General features: G+C 39.1%; 1 protein-coding gene across 4 annotated transcripts in view; it reads right to left on the bottom strand.

Moving 5' to 3' along the window:
• The window catches only part of LOC107085039 (multiple C2 and transmembrane domain-containing protein 2-like), an 80,228-nt gene extending 75,269 nt beyond the window's left edge, over positions 1–4,959 (bottom strand). For 2 of the 4 annotated variants that reach the window (XM_015375168.1, XM_015375171.1), the window contains exon 1: positions 4,829–4,959. The gene's annotated coding sequence lies outside the window, so the exon portion shown is untranslated. Of the gene's footprint in view, positions 1–4,734; positions 4,756–4,828 lie in introns of those variants that run through there. The other 2 variants (XM_015375169.1, XM_015375170.1) reach the window with 2 other exon arrangements.
• Positions 4,960–5,530: the final 571 nt, after the last annotated feature.

The raw sequence follows: 5,530 nt of genomic DNA, 5'->3' as shown, positions 1-5,530 counted from the left end.
TATATACACACACACACACATATATATACACACACACACACATATATATACACACACACACACATATATATACACACACACACACATATATATACACACACACACATTATTATATACTATTAACACATTAACTGGGGCTCACAGTAACAGTAGGTTTTAGGCAACAAAGCACGATGTGCTCCAAGCACAGCCTTCCCTACATGTGAAGGCTGCTGTCAGCGTTGGTCAAGGAGCTAAAGTGTTTATCCAACCATCAGAGGACAGCGTGGTCCCGGAAACTTACAGCACTCAACTCACTTTAAGCTCTTATCAGATTATTTTACCGAAAAAGTCAAAACCAGTCTCTTTGAGCATGATAAATGAAGGTCCAAAGTTTGAAGACAACAAATACTCGACTGTGAGTCCAGAACCAACGATCTAAAACAAACATACGTTTAGACACAGAGTAGGTTGGTTCCTAATTTCTTTTCTTTTTCTAAAGGACTCATTATACCTGAAGCGCAGACATTCCGCATGGAAAATGTGCCGCAGGTCACAGAGTCTGCAGCATTTATGCTCCGTACGGCTTTTCCTGTGTGTTCAGGCCAAACAGCAAGCTCACAACACCACAGGAGGAAGTAGAAAACACGGCTGTTTACAACTTTGTCAAAGCCTCTTCATGCCGTGTAGGAGCAGCAGTCCTTTCTTTCCTGGAGTTTTTCCACAATCTGTTTATTGTCGTGATAGTTATGAGCTAAAATTCGGGATGTCTCTAGATGTTTGCAGTTACGAATCGTCGCCAGCTGGAGCTGCTGCTTGCTCGCCATGTTTTTCGCGCAGGTCTGTCCGTGTAGTTACAAATATTCCAAGGATATCTGTGCGAAAATTCTGACCGCACGCAGTCCAGAGGGCTGAGAAAGTCCAAAATGACGTAATTTGGCTGTGAGGCCCTTACGGGCGGGTCACGCATAAACCAGGCTTAAGAGTCTGGTATGCATTAGTTTCAGAGTTTAGGTCTTTAAGGAAAGTTATGAAACATCCCTTCAAACTATGAAGTGAAATCCTGCCTCTCACCTCAGACGCCTGCTTGAAAGTTTTAATAAGTTCTTCTCGATTGATGAGATGCCAGAAAAGTACGACTGTCTACACCAACTTTTCACCACCTTCACTGTCATCAGAGCTGCAGGACGCCCTGCTCCATCATTGCTTTGATTCCACATTACAGGTTAGTTCTCTGTGTGCAGGCTGGACGAGTTCTGGTTGTCAGTAGCAACCTTGTACGCTGCACTCTCGAAAGCTGCAACACATGTGTTGTTTCCATCTGCATATCTGTGGTTTTAGGAGTAATGATACTTTGACAACCATAATAAGCATCTTACATTTCCAAAAAACTAAACAAAAGTCAGGTTATCTCTTGTTGAAGCCTGTTCCGTGGCTGAGTCATGTTGATTAAATGATTATTGATCTGATTACGTCGACAAAAATTAAATATTGATTCAGGTCATGATCCTAATGATAGAGCCAGTACTTTATAATGAAATTCCCAAAGAAAGACTTCAATAAAGAGGTTATCTATTATTTTTTATAATCATCATCAGAATTTTTTTACCATTAGATTATTTACTTTAAAGTCTTAGGGAAGCGGCTGTTCCAATCGTTTCATTTCCGAATTCTCCCAAGAGGGGTACGACTTTACAAGAGTGAATAAAGTGAATGTGATTGGTTGTTTATCAAGGGGGCGGGATTGTTGTGCTGGAAGGTTCACAAACAAGTTTGATTGTGGCCGGTTTCTTGGAAGGATCTTGCTAACCAGTTAGCAACTTAGTGCTAGCAGGTTCCCAATGGGAAATTCCATTGGGACCAAGTAGCACTAAGTTGCTAACCAGTTAGCATCTTAGTGCTAGCAGGTTCCCAATGGGAAATTCCATTGGGACTAAGTAGCACTAAAGTGGTGACTTAGAAACGTCGCTGTCAAGGAACGCTATGGACAGCGGAAACATGCAAGAGGAGGAGAGTTTAGTGTCGGAGGTCGTGGATGAGTCTCCTCCGTCGTCCATTTTTTATTTAGAGGAGGAAAGCGGGGACGAAGATGTTGTGGAAGAGGACGCCAGGGCGGCAGAAGCTTGGTTTGGTGTAGAAGGCTTCCAGCCGTACATGTTTGAGCCCTTGCCTCGCAACGCTGCCAGTTCTGTTAGCTCTACGCCTGCCGAAGACACAGACGTCCATCCCTGTGAACACTGGGACGCAACTCAATGGGAAAGGAAAGGATTCTGATTTCAACCGTTGCGTATATTAGCTGCGACACATGAATCAAGATGCTATGACCAAAAAAATTTGATTTACAGATGACCGTTGATATATGATTGGCCGAATTTAGGTGTTCAGGCTGTCGTATAACTTACTTGCCTGCAGAAGATGACGGGGAAAAAAACACATTTTTTAAATAGAAATTTTCTAAATTTTGGGACAATATCATCTGATAAAGAGTACATTTATATATATTTTCAAGCCAGAATGATTTGACATTTAAGTAAGATTTCCCTACAACTTTTAAAGCCTAATGCTTGTTTAACATTAGAAATAAAATGTTAGAAACATTTAAGTCTTTTGTTTTTGAGAAACAATTGTATTGGATTAGATTAGATGAGCTTTATTGATCTCACAGTGGAGAAATTCACTGGTCACATATTAAAGAAGGTGCAAACAAGGAGGAAAAAGGTGCATTAACAATATATAAATATACAGTATATCACCGTATATATATTGGATGGGTATAAATGTTTGCACCAGATCAACTGACTTCTGGAAATTCAACACAGATTGTATAATGAAAGAGTTTGGGATATTAGCAAACATCATGACATCACCCAAAAAAAAAAAAAGTAAACACATTTTAGCCTGGAGAGACTCGCATGGAGAAAAGGAGCCATACGATTGGTTGCAGGTGAGACTTCCAGAGCTTCATATCCTGATTAAAACTATGATATATTGATGTTTACATTAGGATTGTTGTGATGCAATATTTTCATTTCCAATAGTGCAGCTTTGAGTAATGGTGATAACAATATTGAACAATACAACATCAGCACATATCCTCCATACTTGCTTTGAATATCAGGAAAAAAATTCTTGATCAAGTCATATAACCTAAAAAGAGAACGAGTCAAAACAAAACTAACCCGTATTCTATTAAACAATGACTAACATGAACTTAAAGCTTAAACATAAGAATATTTTGCAGCTGAAAAAATATTGATAAAATGGAAAAAAACTTGTGCATGACAGGTTTCGCCCTCAGTTGATGTTTTTGCACTCTGAACGGATACAGGTGTTGATGGATAGAAATGCTGAAGCGGACGAAATGACGGCGAGGAATGCTGCTACCAGCTTTGTTGTATCAGAGACTTCAGATGCAGCCCAATTTAATCAGATCTCTGTTTGTTTTTGCAGATATCAGACTTATTTCAGGGCATTCCCAGTTTCCTTCAGTTGTTCCGTTTTCTTTAATCAGTGCATTCTCATCTAAGAGGCCTTTTGCAGTAGGACTAATACAATTAAATGCATCAGTTGAAACATGTTATTTGTATTTTTCTATGTTGCTAAGAGGAATCTGACAAAGCAGTTCAAAGGATTTAATACTCCTGCTTCGACATGCAGACATATCTGGTATCGGATTTGCAGGAGAGCCTGAGCGCGTTCTGCTCTCATTCCTAAATCAGGTCACCGTTATTGGATAAAAACAACAAAAAAAAGCCCCACAGACCACAAAGAAGAAATAACAGCGTTTAAAGATGATAAAAGTACAACAAAAAAAATCCCTACAAACCACAAACGTTTCAGGATGATGCTGGGTTAATCCTCTGCTGAACATCAAAGCATTTCTGTTCATCCGATCAGTTTTAAACTTCTTACTTCATGTTTTATTCCTTACTGTGATCACACTGCCTACTATATATTTTAATAAAAGAATGCAGCTCCTACTTAAATTAATTGTTTCAATTGGTAATTTAAATAAGTTTGCCTATTTATTTAGTTTATTTTATCAAGTTAGACCATTTAAAGTGGATTAAGTTGGGCAAACTTAATCTGATTTATTTAAGTTGGAGCTTTATTCTCTTTTTAGAGAGAATTACAAGCTGCAATACAAGGTTTAGGAAAGCAAGAAGTGAATAATGTGAAGTAAAGACTGGTTTCCCCTCCTTCCAGCCTCTGGGTTGAGAAACTGCATCACCACAGTCTTGTCAGAACAAGACATAAAGCTATTTCCTGAAAGTGTTTCAAAGTCTGTGGTTCCTTCACACTGATATGAAGCGAAACATGTTCAGTGATGAGATGATGTGCAGGAAACTGGGACTAAAGCAACCAAAGCAACACATGTGAGAAAAATTGGTCTGTTTATGAGTGACATCATTTAAATGCCCAGTGGCACCTTTAAAAAGGTGAAGTCCAGTTTTTATTTTATTTTTTCATCCTTTGCTATAAGAAGCTGCTTCTTTCTTTAGATTTAGGACTAATTTAACAGAAAGCAGCGACCATAGAAAACTAAACTCTTTAGTGAATGCTTTAATGAGCAACAAAGGAGAGGAATTACTAAATGTGACCCAAATATTTACGCAAGAGATGAAAAACAGATAAAATGCAGGAAATAAAGTATCTAATAAGGCGATTTGTTTAGTTTGTTTGATAAATGATTGACCTTATTTTTCTTTAGTGAGTCGTCAGCCCACCCAGCGGGGCGTTTCAGGTAAAGCTCACCTGGCCAAACCCACCGTGACCCTCACAGGTGACTTTCCGCGCTATAGAGGAGCCCTGAGTGGAGGAAAGTCCGCAGTAATGGTTCGGTTGTTACCTTTTAATGCCGCTCACAGAAGTTCCTGGATCACATAACGCCCGGACAGCATCGTGTTTTCAGCGGGGAGCAGAGCAGCGGCAGGTCAGACATCGACTGATCACACTTCCTCCTCCTCCTGCTGCGGTGCGTAAAGCGCGCGCCGCCGCAGCAGCGGCACCGAGCGCGAGCTGCTGTAGAAATAAAAGCACTTCCTGTGGCAGGATATTGATCCCTCACAGAGAAGACTTCTTCCTTTTTAGATCAGTGTAGTCGGATAAATCCATTTCCTTTACCTTTTTTTTTTTTTTTTTAAGAAAGTCAATTAAATTATTTTAAAAGTACCTTTTTATCATAAACTTATCTCTCAAATTTGTTTTTTTGTTTTACTTTCTTTGTTAATTTCAAAATAAATCCAGTTGGTATACCAATGACTGAAAGAATGAATAGGAATTAAATGAAACACAAATTTCCAAACCAACTAAATTCACTTGAACATAAATAGAAGCAAAACCCTCCACCAAATAAACCTGTGTGTATATTCAGCCAGAGAAAATACATCGATTATTGGAAATTGTCTGAAAAGGGGTATGAAGAATCCTGAGCCATCTTAAAAGTTAAGCTGCTATAGGCTAAGACTGCTGGAGGACATAGGGACCCCTATTTCATCATTTTGCTTCATTCTATCTCTATTCTCCCACTCTGCAGAATCTATTAGTTCAA

This window comes from Cyprinodon variegatus, unplaced genomic scaffold (assembly GCF_000732505.1).
Source record: "Cyprinodon variegatus isolate N-32 unplaced genomic scaffold, C_variegatus-1.0 Scaffold114, whole genome shotgun sequence".
In the NCBI taxonomy this organism is placed as follows: Eukaryota; Metazoa; Chordata; class Actinopteri; order Cyprinodontiformes; family Cyprinodontidae; genus Cyprinodon; species Cyprinodon variegatus.
The sequence above is the reverse complement of the archived record's forward strand: the minus strand, read 5'-3'. Positions and strand labels throughout refer to the sequence as shown.